This window comes from Canis lupus, chromosome 10 (genome assembly GCF_003254725.2).
Source record: "Canis lupus dingo isolate Sandy chromosome 10, ASM325472v2, whole genome shotgun sequence".
Taxonomy (NCBI): Eukaryota; Metazoa; Chordata; class Mammalia; order Carnivora; family Canidae; genus Canis; species Canis lupus.
In genome coordinates, this window is record NC_064252.1 from 9,009,080 (window position 1) to 9,022,304 (window position 13,225).

Below are 13,225 nucleotides of genomic sequence, written 5' to 3' on the forward strand. Positions count from 1 at the left end.
TCGTTGTAGGCCGTCCTGCACTTGCCAAAGACATCCGATTATCTGATCTCTCCAGTTTTTCCTGGCTTGTCCATGGCCATGCTTCTCCTCCTCATCCACTCCACGTTTTTCTTGTCGTAGGTTGAGTCGTGGGTTCGCCTGTATCAGTGTTGGTCCTCATGGAGAAATAGAACCCCTATACCAGTTCTTTTAAACAGATGGAATTTCATGTTGGGAATTGCTTATCAAAAGGTTGTGAAGGCTACAAGTGGAAAAAAAAAAAAGAAGAAGAAAAAAGGAAAATGTGAAGTTATCCAGAGATGAGCAATGACAAGAAGCCATTGTCACTGTTATGGATAAAGGAGAAAAAAAGAGAAAAGGTGCGAGTAAATGCCTATGAGCAGTGTCCTGCCGAGGCTGCGGAGGGCTCGCTGCTGGTGCTTCTGGAAACGGTGCTGCCCCGGAGGAAAGCGGGAACAGGGGCCAGACCACCACCTGTGCAGCTCCTACCGTACTGCCAGGGCCCCAAAAGTCTTCACCCCTTCTATGTTCCGAAGTGAGGACTTAGCTGTCAGGGCATCCAGGAGACACAGTTTTCTCCAAAAGGCACAGGAAAGCACTGAAGGGCAAGGATGGACAAATCCCGCCCTCTAGCCATTCAGCGGTTGTCCTCACCTTTGCACCTCATGCCTAAACTTCCAGTGACAGTAACAACATCGCACCATATTCCTTAAATAATTGAAGATGCTGTCGCTGTTTCAGAAGGGGAGGCACAGGGTCTCATCAGTCACGATCTCTGTGTCCAGGTGATTTTAATCTATCTAAGATTTTTCTAAGAATAAAGGTAATTATCACCAATATTCCTTCCATACCACGGGAGAAGAGAGAGGGGAAAATAAGTAATTGGTGAACATACATAAGTACATACAAAACGGGAAATCTGCGCGGCGGCGCTAGTCTTAGTTTCTGTAATTTGTTGCCTGCTGCAAGTCACTCTCCTTCCACGTGCCCTGGGCCCGGGCTGGCACATTGGGGTGCAGGCTCCCCGCCAGGCCTCCGTCCCTATAGGGTGCGAGCCGGCAGCGGTCTGCATCAGTGCTCACTGCACACTAGCTTGTTTTTTTCTTTTCTTTCTTTTTTTTTTTTTTAAGATTTTATTTATTTGTTTATGAGAGACACAGAGAGGGAGGCAGAGACACAGGCAGAGGGAGAAGCAGGCTCCATGCAGGACTCGATCCCAGGACCCCAGGATCATACCCTGAGCCCCCCAGGCGCCCCCACACTAGCTTTCATCACTGGCTGTGGAACTGTTAGGGGGCACAGCTCCCCGGATTCCAGTCTCAAACCTTCCCGTCCTCCTTGTGCTCCCCAGTCTGATTCTCTCCTTTTGTAGCTGCCATCGATACCCAGAACCACCACACACCACCGCAAGCTACATCTTTCTTCTTGGCCCAGTGGCACCACGAGCCCAAACTGACAGTCTCGACGCCCTGGTTTGTAAGACCCCTGTGTCCACGTGGGATCACGTCTCACTTGAGACCTATGAGTTTTAAATGAGCAGAGCTCGTGGGGCAGAGTGGACTGGCTCAGCTGGTGTGGCCTACAACTCTCGATCTCGGGGTTGTGAGTTTGAGTCCCACACTAGGCACAGAGCGAGTACAGACAGACAGACAGACATAAGCAGAGCTCAGAACTGATGAGATGAGAAGCTGAAAAAAAATATATGAGTGGGTATTTTAATTTTTCTCAGCATCCTTGCCATTGGATAATGGGAAAGATTTTAAATCACCAATAGCTCTCTTAAAATTTATCATACTGAATCAAATGTAATACTTTAAATATTGTATGTAAAAAGAAGATTAATTTATTCTGTTATTTCATTTGGATATATTATATTTCTGTTAATTTAGTCTAAGTTTGTCCCAAGTGTGGGTATGTGTGTGCGTCAAAGGCAAGGCTTCCTACGAGCTCTTACAGAGCTAAAGGATCTACCCAAGGCCTTGAGATCTTTTTCACATAAACTTCTGATAAGCATCTATCTCCTTCACCTTTTCCTTGTGTGACTGATTATCACAAAATAAAACCCAGAGCTTATAACATTGTCCTAACATTGTCCAGTTATTTATTTATTTATTTTTGTCCAGCTATTTTCAAATGACTTAATACACACTGTGGTTCCGGGCCATCTTGTTTGTTTTGAATCACTGATCCTACATTTTGGGGTAGCCCCTGTCTAACTCCATTTCTTATCACTCTCCCCGTCATTCGTCAGCTGCAGCCACGCCAGGCCTCTTGGTGCCAACCTGGTTCCCACCTCAGGACTTTTGCACTTGCCCTTCCCCTGCCTGGAGCTCACTCCCCCCAGAATTTCTCTCTCTGCCGTTACTCCTGCTCGCCCTTTGCAATCTTTCAGTTTCCTTCAATTCATTTGTCAGCGAGTGACACTATATGTTACACTTACCTATTTGTTTATCATCAATCTTCTTCCCTAGAATATAAACTCCACGAAACCAAGGACTTTGACATGCTCATCGCTGGATCCTCAGCACTTAGATAATGACCTGAAACATAATAGATGTTCAATAAACATCTTTAGAATAGTTGAATTAGCTAGTCTTTCAAATTTTTGATTCAGTCACCCAAACTTGCGGCTTTTTTTTTCCAGGCTTGCATTATTGGCCAGTTTGATGAAGTTACTTTATCTATCCACAAAATTGTTGATAAAAAGTGCAAGATAATGTCGACTTTAGAACCATGAGGCACTTCACCACGTATCTTCTTTCAGGTTAATGTCTTTCCAGTAAATAAAAAGTCTTTAGGAATAAATCCAATCAACTGATTTTATCTCATTTTCAAACATATGTTTCTCTATCTTGAATACAAGATACAATCCAATTTAAGTAGCACAAAATGACTTTCATAAACTGGTTCCAAACTATCTATCTACCCTTAAATCCCATCACTACTTCCTTCCTGCTCTTTTTCCATTGACTTTGTATCTTTTGTTCTAGCCCCACTAAATTTGTTATGATTCCATCACTACTTCCTTCCTGCTCTTTTTCCATTGATTTTATACCTTTTGTTCTAGTCCCACTAAATTTGTTATGATTCCTAATAAAGCATACCGTGTCTTTTCTCATTCCCATGCCTTAGCACGAGCTGCTCCAACTGCCTGGAATGCCCTCCTCTCCCCACCCCCCCCCCTTCAGCTATGTACAACCTTATATACCATTCATAATTTAGCATAAATATCACTTCCTCCATGAATCCTTCCCAAACTTCCTCTCCTCCGTTCTCTCTCACTAATTTCGCTTTTACATTTTGCTTATTGTTTGTAATCATGACCATATTATTTGTGTCTCTTTTCGGAGTTAACACTATGATCTCCTCCAGCGTATGGAATTGGATACTCATTGATGTCTATTGAATGAATGAAAAACTTAATATTTGGCTAGTTGCTTGTTGGAGTTTGAAGAAAGCGAGTCATACTTGTCTGGGGTAGAACTGACTAATACCCCAGACTGACCTCCAACAACCCCAGACTGACCTCAGTAAGTTTTTGGGAATTCATCTTAGTTTGCCACCTTAGGGACTAGAAATCTGCAGTTTCCTTGGAATGGACGTACCTCTCAATGGCAGATCCGCAGTGATCAAGCTCATGGAAGTTGATAAAAATAAGCATGCTGATTTTCTATTTTATAATGAAAAGCATAACTATCCAGAGAATTGAATTCTCAAGTCAACCTCTTAGTGTTTCATCTCCTTATAGGCAAGTTCTAGACGAGGCACTCTGATGTGGTGCAGTGCAATTAGTTGATCTTAAGTATTTCTCAATGAAGGAAGCTTGAAACCATCTCTTTCTTGCATTAGAGACATAGTCTCTCCAAGGAAACTCTGATGTATTGCCACCCCATTGTCAACTTGAATGCCAACAAGACCTGAAAGGGTTGAGTGACCAGTCGAGGTCTTAAAATTCCTCGGCAGACAAGGCAGAGAGCCAACCTCAGTCTTACTGCTTTAATCTGGTGTGCTTTTATGATACTTTTCTACGTGGAAAGAGCTAATTGTTGTATGAGCAGACTAGTCCTTAACTTTTTTTTCCTGATCAAAAGCATTTTTTTCAAAAGGCTTAAGAGTAATCTTTGAGACATTATTCTTTTTAAGTTTTTATTTAAATTCCAGTCAGTGTAATACTAGTTTCAGGTGTACAATAAAGTGATTCAACACTTAATCACAATACCGGGGGCTCATCACAAGTGCTCCCCTTAATCCCTATCACCTATGTCCCCCAGTGCCCCGCCCCCAACCCCTCTGGGAACCATCAGTTTCTTCTCTGTAGTTAAGTCTGTTTCTCAGTTTGTCTCACTTCCCCCCCGCCCATGATTGTTTGTTTTGTTTCTTAAATTCCACACATGAGTGAGATCATATGGTATTTATCTTTTTCTGACTGACTCATTACACTTAGCATTATGCTCTGTAGCTCCATTCACATCATTGCAAATGGCAAGGTTTCATTCTTTTTTTATGACTGAGTGATATTCCAACATATATATATACACCACATCTTCTTTATCCATCCATCACTCTATGGGACATTTAAGCTCTTTCCATAATTTGGCTATTGTAGATAATGCTGCTATCAACATCAGGGTGCATGCATTCCTTTGAACTACTAGTTTTGTATTCTTTGGATAAATAGCTAGTAGTGCAGAGGCGCCTGGCTGGCTCAGTAGGTGGAGCATGTGATCTTGGGGCTGTAAACTCAAGCCCCATGTTAGGTGTAGAGATTACTTAAAAATAAAATCTTAAAACAAAACATAGTTTTGTTTGCAATTGCTGAATCATAAGGTAGCTCTATTTTTAACTTTTGAGGAACCTCCACACTGTTTTCCAGAGTGGCTGCCCCAGTTTGCATTCCCCACCAAAACCGTAAGAGGGTTCCCCTTTCTCTGCATCCCTCTTTGAGACATTACTGACATCTACAAATCTATCCTATGGAAATAATCAGAGAGATGCAAAAAAATTATAGCTGGAAGGATGTATGTTTCTACATGGTTTATAGTAACAAATAGCTGAAATTAACTTAAATGTCCAACAATCAGAAATTTTTTAAAAATGGTAACTAAATGTAGTCATTAAAGTAACATTATGCAAGAATGTCTTACCTTGTTAGCGGTAAAAGGCAGGTTACTAAACGCTACGTAAAACAGGATCCTACTTCTTGCAAAAAGTGTTTGGACAAAAAGTTGAAAAAAGGACTAGAAAAAATAAACAAAAATATCTAAAAGTAAGTGGGAGTTGGAATTATAATGATGCCACCTTTCCTTTCTGCTTATCTATATTTTATTTTATTTTATTTAAAAGATTTTATTTATTTATTTATTCATGATAGACAGAGAGAGAGAGAGAGAGAGAGAAAGAAGCAGAGACACAGGCAGAAGGAGAAGCAGGTTCCATGCAGGGAGCCCGATGCAGGACTCGATCCCTGGACTCCAGGATCGCACCTTGGGCCAAAGGCAGGTGCCAAACAGCTGAGCCACCCGGGAATCCCCTTATCTATATTTTAATGTTTTCCTGCAATGAACATGGATTACTTTAATTTTAAAAATAATTGCCATTATTTGAGAAGTCTTAAAATTATTTTTGTAGTCTTATTTGGTGGGATTTAAACAAACAATAAAAATCATATGCAACGATACGTCACCATTTTCATTATTTCGTTTTCTGCGTAAGAAAACTGCTTTTATGTAATTCATGTGTTGTTAATTTCCTGAAGTGCTATTCCGCTATGGAAGATCTTTAAATTTATTTATTGCTTGCATTTCTATCCCTATAAATGCAACAAGACTTTTTTGTTGTTCTCCGGGAGAGACTAATGCGAGAGTGAGGGTAATGACTCAAGCAAATGCACAAGGGACTAAGCTTAGTTCACTAGAGCACTACAGTGATGTGATAACAATTACGATACTGGGTCCCATGGGAGAGGGGGCTCTATCATAGAGCTACAGTATGTACCTCTTCATGATCCAGCATCTGCAAATATTGCATTGATCGCAGCGGACACCACAAGAGAGTAAGGACAGAATATTTTCCCACTGGTCAGTTAGTAATACCACGTTTGGATACGAAGTGCCGCAGCAGTTGGATCAAGGAATGATAATATTTAATATTAATTCAATTTTAATTTAATTTCTCAGTTCCAGGAATTTAAAGCCAGCAATAATTAAAAGTTGTGAAATGTAAAGTCCTCTGGTACGTATTCTCTGCGTATTCCCGTCCTAGCACGCTGCTTTCCCCTCCGGAGTTTATTTGCTCACTGCTGACCTCCCTCCAGGACACTCCTCTGTTCAGTGGGATGTTCATTTGCTTGCAAAGAAACTTCTCTTCGCTCTCACCCTGCTCAAAGGCATTGTCACCCTCTCTATCACTGTAACAAAACCCGGCTCTTCTCAAGGGCACTGCTTTACTTCCGTCATGATCCTGTCCAAGGAAGGGTGTTGGTTCTGCTGGGACCCTGGCCCCCCCAGGGCTGGGTGGGGGGAGGCCCGAACCTTCCAGCCCCGCACTGCTGCTCCTGTACAATGAGGCTCCGAGCCCAGGGCTGGCTTCGCCGGCGTGTGCCTGGTGCAGTCACACTGTACCCACGCACAGAGCATCTTCCCCCCCTCCCCGCCTTGGGGCCTATTGCCCTGTAGTTGCTATCTTGAGACCCTTAACGATTTTTATGGGCTGAATTGTGTCCCCCACAATTCATATGTAGAAGACCTCCCACTGAGCACCTCAGAATGTGAGTGCATTGGAACACAGGGTCTTTAAGGAGGTAATGAAGTTGAAATGAGGTCCCTGCTGAGAGCCTTTTTTTTTTTTAATCTTTTTTTTTTTTTTAATTTTTTTTATTTATTTATGATAGTCACAGAGAGAGAGAGAGAGAGAGGCAGAGACACAGGCAGAGGGAGAAGCAGGCTCCATGCACCGGGAGCCCGACGTGGGACTCGATCCCGGGTCTCCAGGATCGTGCCCCGGGCCAAAGGCAGGCGCCAAACCGCTGCGCCACCCAGGGATCCCCCTGCTGAGAGCCTTAATGCGGGGTGACTGGTGTCCTCATAAGAAGAGACTAGGACACAGACAGCGCAGAGGAAAGACCTGGCAAAGACAGAGAGATAGATGGCTGTGTACAAGGCCTCAGAGGAGGCCAACCCTGCCCGGGACGTGTTGATCCAGGACCCCAGCCTCCAGAAAAGTGAGGAAATTCATTTCTGTCGTTGAAGGCCCCCAGCCTGTGGTGCTTCGCCACAGCAGCCCTAGCAAACTAATATAACACTTTTAGCTTTTAATTTGTGTTTTGTACGTGAAGCCTGATGGAACAGTTGTCCTCACAGGCTGTGGAGTCATAGCTCACGTGGGGTCCTACCTCTCACTGCCTGCCCCCCTCCCTGGGTCGGATTCTTGGTTCCTGTACTCCCCCCCCCCCCGCCCCCAGCAATTTGGGTCATGCCCAGTCTTGCCCCTTCCTGACCCTCCCTGGGGCAGCCACTGGGGGGTGCCAGCAGAGCAAGCCCACATCACCAGTGTCTCCCTAGCTGGGGATTGGATTCAGGCACCCATAGGGCTGGGGTTGCGTGAACATGGCCTGTGACAAATCCGGGTAAGGCGTAGCTCCAGGCTGGCAATGCCCAGTGTGTCTGGTTGGCACGTGGCAAGGATGAGCCTCTTGCCCACCCCGACCCAGGCACCAAGCACGTCCCGGTGCGGGGGCCGTCATTCCTGCGAGGCTGCCCTGGGCTCTGGGCTGGGTGGTGGGCCGTGGGGAGGGGACACCGGGTGGTTTGCTTTCAGCTCAGGTGCAGCATATCGGGGAGATTGAACTTGGAAGCCAGTGGGCCACACGCTGAGTCAGGAGGGGGCCCCCACCCAGGGCATCCGTGAGGCTCTGCATTCATTCTACCAGTATCCCCATGTCCAAGGGACCATGACATGAGGTTTCAAATAAAAACACCATGATAGGCCAAGAGACTGCAGAAAAAAAGGAAAGCAGTTTTCCTATTTTAATAACTTTTTAAAAAATATTTTATTTATTTATTCATGAGAGTCACAGAGAGAGGCAGGGACACAGGCAGAGGGAGAAGCAGACTCCAGGCAGGGAGCCCAACATGGGACTCAATCCCAGGTCTCCAGGATCAGGCCCTGGGCTAAAGGCAGGTGCTAAACCACTGAGCCACCCGGGCTGCCCATGGAATTCTAGTTCTTTCTGCAATTCTTGAATTCTAATTCCTTTAGGTAAGTCTCTGTCTCTGCTTTCCTTACCTCCTCCTTTATGATTTTAAGATTTTTAAATGTTATTTATTCATGAGAGACACACAGAGAGAGGCAGAGACAGAGGCAGAGGGAGAGGCGGGCTCCCTGCAGGACTCAATCCCAGGACCCCGGGATCACGCCCCACCGCTGAGCCCCCCCCACCCCGGGGCGCCCCTACCTCCTCCTTTGCTCCTTCTTTGCCTTTCCCTCAGATGTCACTGTTCTCCGGGCTTCCACATTCCCCTCTTCTCTTTTCGGGCTCAAGCCTCCTGTGAGGAGTCCCTTTGCTGTCCTCGGATGGCTCTGGCACCCTGTCCTTCCTGACGCCTCTGCAGTGCTAGGTCCCAGCGACCAGTCCCCTGCTCCTCGGCTGCATGAGCTTGGGCCAAATGGTTACCCTGCGTAAGTTTCCACTTCTCCCTTGTCCAGGGAGGCTAGTAACGTGTGGCTTAGGGCTTACCTGGGGCCTAGCCTAATGCAGGTAAAATGCAGCTCCTGGCACATCAACGGCTCGGGAACTCGTGGTGCTCCCACTGCTGCTGGCGAGGATAGTGGAGGTGGCTGCTGCCCTCTGCAAGCTCGGCCTCCTCCTGCTGCCTCCTGCCTCCCGCAACCGCACATCTGCTCTTGGCCGCCCGCCTCGCCTTCTGTCCACACTCCTGGCACTTCCAGGTGTTGTGTGGTCTCTGCTCCCCTTCTTCTTCTTCTCCTCCTCCTCCTCCTCCTCCTCCTCCTCCTTCTTTTTCTTCTTTTTCTTCTTCAAGATTTTATGTATTTATTTGACAGAGAGGGAGAGCACAAGCAGGGGGAACAGCAGGCAGAGGGAGAGGGAGAAGCAGGCCCCTCGCCACGCAGGGGGCCCGACACAGGGACTCGATCCCAGAACCCCAGGATCACGACCTGAGCCAAAGCAGATGCTCAACCGATTGCGCATCTTCCCACTGCTGTCTTCACTTCCTGACTTGAATAATCCTCTCTTCTAGGGACCCGGTCTTTCTGAGGTCTGCCAGCTGAAGCCCATTTTTAAACAGTCTCCCGTGGCCTTCGAAGGCCGAGTTAATACTAACATCGTGTGCAGAATTTGTTACATCTCCGGACAGTGTGAAGGACACAATGCAATAAGACAAAGGCCAGGTCCCTGCCTACTTTTCTACTTTTTTTTTTTTTTTTAAGATTTATTTATTCATGAGAGACAGAGAGAGAGGCAGGACACAGGCAGAGGGAGAGAAGCAGCCTCCATGCAGGGAGCCTGACATGGGACTCGATCCTGGGACTCTGGGATCACGCCCTGACAGGTGTTAAACCGCTGAGCCACCCAGGGATCCCCTACTTTTCTACCTTATACACTCTCCCCTAAGTGCGCACACACCGCATGAAACCACTGGCAATTTCCAGCAGGTACCATGCTGCTCCAGCCTCCCTGTTCCAAATAGCCTGTCTCCGTGGCTACCTTCCTCTGCACAACTCCCCCTGACCGTCTCTCCCCACCACCCCGGCTCCTTGCCAAATTGGCTGCTTCCACCCTAATAATAATAAATAATAAATAGTATCTTATTACTTACAGCCCGGATCAGCTTTCCCTATGAACGGCTGCCTCTCCAGCACACTGCACCTCCCGTGGGCCTTGTCTTTGTCTCCAGAGCCCAGCGCAAGGCCTGGCACGCAGACCCTTGGCCCTTCTACAGTAGGTCGGATAGAGAAGCACGAAGCACCAGAGAAATGCTTCGTCGGAATTCCACTAGGGGTCACTTTCTTTACATTTTTTTGAAGAAAAACAGTGCGAATCAATTCTTTATGAAAAATGTAACTTTGTGTTTCATTTTTAAAGTCATTTATTGTTTTATTTAATGGAAACTGAAAATTTGCCGGGTCATACCAGCCTCGGAGTGCTCTATGATCTGCAGCTCCTTCTGGTTTTATGGGTAATGTCAAAATCCATGTTTGGGCAAAAGGCACAATAGAATGTGGCGTTTAATTTTGCATGTTAAGAACTCCGAGCACTGAATTTATATGAAAGTTTCTTCTGCGTTTTTAGCTTAATGTCTTTTGAGAGGGATATTTGTATTTAATTAGTTCACTTCAAATATGTTTATGCCAAAGACCTAATCTTCTAAAGCTTTATTTCTTTATTCTTATTTAAGCCCAGTCACAGAATTAATGGTGTGGCCCTAGCCATCATCCTGATCCGCCTGGCTGGCAGTGGGCACTATCATCTTTATCATTATCATTATTATCTTTAGGAGAAGTGGCCACACAGAATTAGAAACTAGTCTCTAGACTTTTACAAGGATCTGAAGGGAGGTTGCACTTTTACAAGGATCTGAAGCAAGAGAGAGCCCAGCCTAGGGATGAACTGCACAAAATTCAGTGTGGCTGAAGCTTAGGATGAAAGAGGGCAGTGGTGGAGGAGAAGGTACAGTCAGGGGACCCCTGAGTGATCTCAGTAGTTACTGGGCACAAGCCAGCTCAGAAAGACCTTTTTAATCTTGTTTCATGCTATGAGCATCAAGAAGCCATTGATGGGGTTCATTCTAGGATGACTCTGGTTATGTGGTGGAGAATGGATCAGAGAAGCCCAAGTAGGGAGTCAGCAAGTCCTTTTGGGAGGCTGTTCAGGAAGACATAATGGTGGCCTGGACGGGGTTGGTCCAGAGAAGTGGATACAGTAAGCATAGTTTTAGGGGATTTTTTTTTTTTTTTAAGGGATAAAATTTATACGACTTCATGAGGAATTGCAGGGGTAGGTAGGGCGGAGAGAGCCAGGAGTTGAGGATACCGGGTTCTAGCCTGGGCAATTCGGGTGTAGGAGAGTAGCATTGAAGGAGCTAGAGAAGGAAGGCCAGGTGCGATACACACATTATGATGTCTCTGCCTGATCCCAGCAGCTGATACGCACCACCCATTGCTCTGTGCTCGTTTAGTATATCATTTGTCTTTTGGTTGGAATACATGTAAGAACCACAGACTACTGGAGTGGTACAGGATCTCACAGATTAGTAACAATGTCATTTTTTTAAAAAGGTTTTATTTATCTACTTATTTGAGAGAGAGAAAGAGAGAGCATGAGCCTGTGCGGGGGTGGGGGGTGTGTGGAGGAGAGGACCAGAGGGAGAGGGAGAAGTGGGCTCCATGCTCACCAACCCTGGGCTTGATCCCATGACCCTGAGATCATGACCTGAGCCAACACCAAGAGTCAGATGCTCAACTAAGTGAGCCACCCAGGCGCCCCAGCAACAACCTCATTTTATATGAGCTTTGAGAGTCACAAAATTCTTCAGCCTTCTGTGATCCTATACAAGTAAAATATCTCAGGGGTCTATGCAGTGAACTGTAGGAAATATAGGGAACACCCAACTATTTTTGGGTTTTTCTAGATCTAGGAGGATGTTTCCAGGGCCCCTTGTCATCCAGAACCACCAGTGCCCCTGCCTGTCCCTCATCCCCTCTGACTGCCACTTCCTTGCCTCCCCTTCATGTCCTGGCTCCCCCTCAATCCCTTCACTCTAATTTGGCTATCTAGTCCCAGACTTATTTCTAGGACCTATGAAGTCTGCATTGTCGTCTGTAACTTGCTTTATAAAAGTAGGACTCCTAAACAAATTAAGGACCTTTAGGCTCAGATATCAGACTCTTCCTTATTCCTACTGGGCCGGTGGGCCGGCCTACTTGGCCTGTCCAGTGGCCACGCTGCTAGACATGCTCTCATTTATATTAGGGGTCTTCACCTGGCTCCTCTCTTCTCTATCTTTTAAGACTCCAATCTCTCATCTCCAGCCCCTTTCCCAAATCAGCGATCACCCAAAGAAGTCCTCTAAGGACGACACCCTCTCCCATTTTATCTATAGCAGTTTTATCAGTTTTATTTACTTGTGTTTAATTTTTCTCATCCTTGCTCGACTCTGGGTCTTGGCTTTGCCTGGCTGAGAGTTTCCCCAAAGCTCTTATCTCTAGATGAACTCTGCTGCATTTTCTCACATAGTAATTATTTCCTCCCCTCTGTCTGTACTCTGTTTTAAGGAGACAAACAGAAGCCCCCCCAAATCTATCACAGAGCCTGTCAGGGATAGATGTTTACAGCAGAATGTCTTTTTTTCTGAGACATCTGACCTGGAACCCAGTATGCTTTCTGGACAAATCTCTCTTGTCCTTTAGCCTGGGACTTGAGGATGTGGCATTGCTAGCTAGCGATTCGGCTGAATGTTTGCTGAAGGGGCTTCCTCCCCAGGCCCTGAGAATTCTTTACGCCCCCGGGATCCGCCTGTGGGTGCCAGTGCCGGGCTGTGAACGTTAGAGAGCAGCCGAAGCACAAGCGCACCCTGGAGGCGGTGGGGGGGGGGAGGGCGGGGGGGGGGCATCAGAAACCTCTCCAACAGAAACGTCCTGGAATCCAAAGCGCAGGGCTGTCAGGGTTAGGCAAAAAACAAACAAACAAACAAAAAATTAAAAAAAAAATAATAAACATAAAAAAACAAGACACAGGAAACTCTGGGAATACTTTCATTAGAAAGTTGTTTTGGGGACAGCTGGGTGGCTCATGGTTGAGCATCTACCTGTGGCCCAGGTTGTGATCCCAGGGTCCTGGATTCGAGTCCCACATCAGGCTTCCTGCAAGGAGCCTGCTTCTCCCTCTGCCTGTGTCTCTGCCTCTCTCTCTGTGTCTCTCATGAATAAGTGAATAAAATCTAAAAAAAAAAAAGAAAAGAAAGAAAGAAAGAAAAAGAAAGTTGCATAGTTTATCTGGAAGCCGAATGATCTGGGTGTCCCGTGCTTGACTTGGCAACTCTAACAAGTGCCCGTGCGCTGGAGCCTCATGCTCCAGAAGTGGCTCCGGGCCTCATCGGGAACCTGTCGGAAGGAATGTAACGGGGAAAGTGAACGGTGAGTCACAGAAATCGGCTTGGACACATGTACCCAGGGGATTAGCTGACGGGTCAGCTGAGCTGATGCCCCA

The 13,225-nt window shown here is 46.1% G+C and overlaps 1 long non-coding RNA gene across 2 annotated transcripts in view; it reads right to left on the reverse strand.

Annotated features, from left to right (window-relative positions):
* LOC112677901 (uncharacterized) overlaps nucleotides 1-3,175 on the reverse strand; it is a 55,285-nt gene extending 52,110 nt beyond the window's left edge. For both annotated transcript variants that reach the window (XR_007413354.1, XR_003147271.3), the window contains exons 1-2: nucleotides 3,105-3,175; nucleotides 2,441-2,540 (exon numbers count right to left, since the gene is read on the reverse strand). This is a non-coding gene — a long non-coding RNA (uncharacterized LOC112677901). The remainder of the gene's footprint in view (nucleotides 1-2,440; nucleotides 2,541-3,104) is intronic.
* Nucleotides 3,176-13,225: the final 10,050 nt, after the last annotated feature.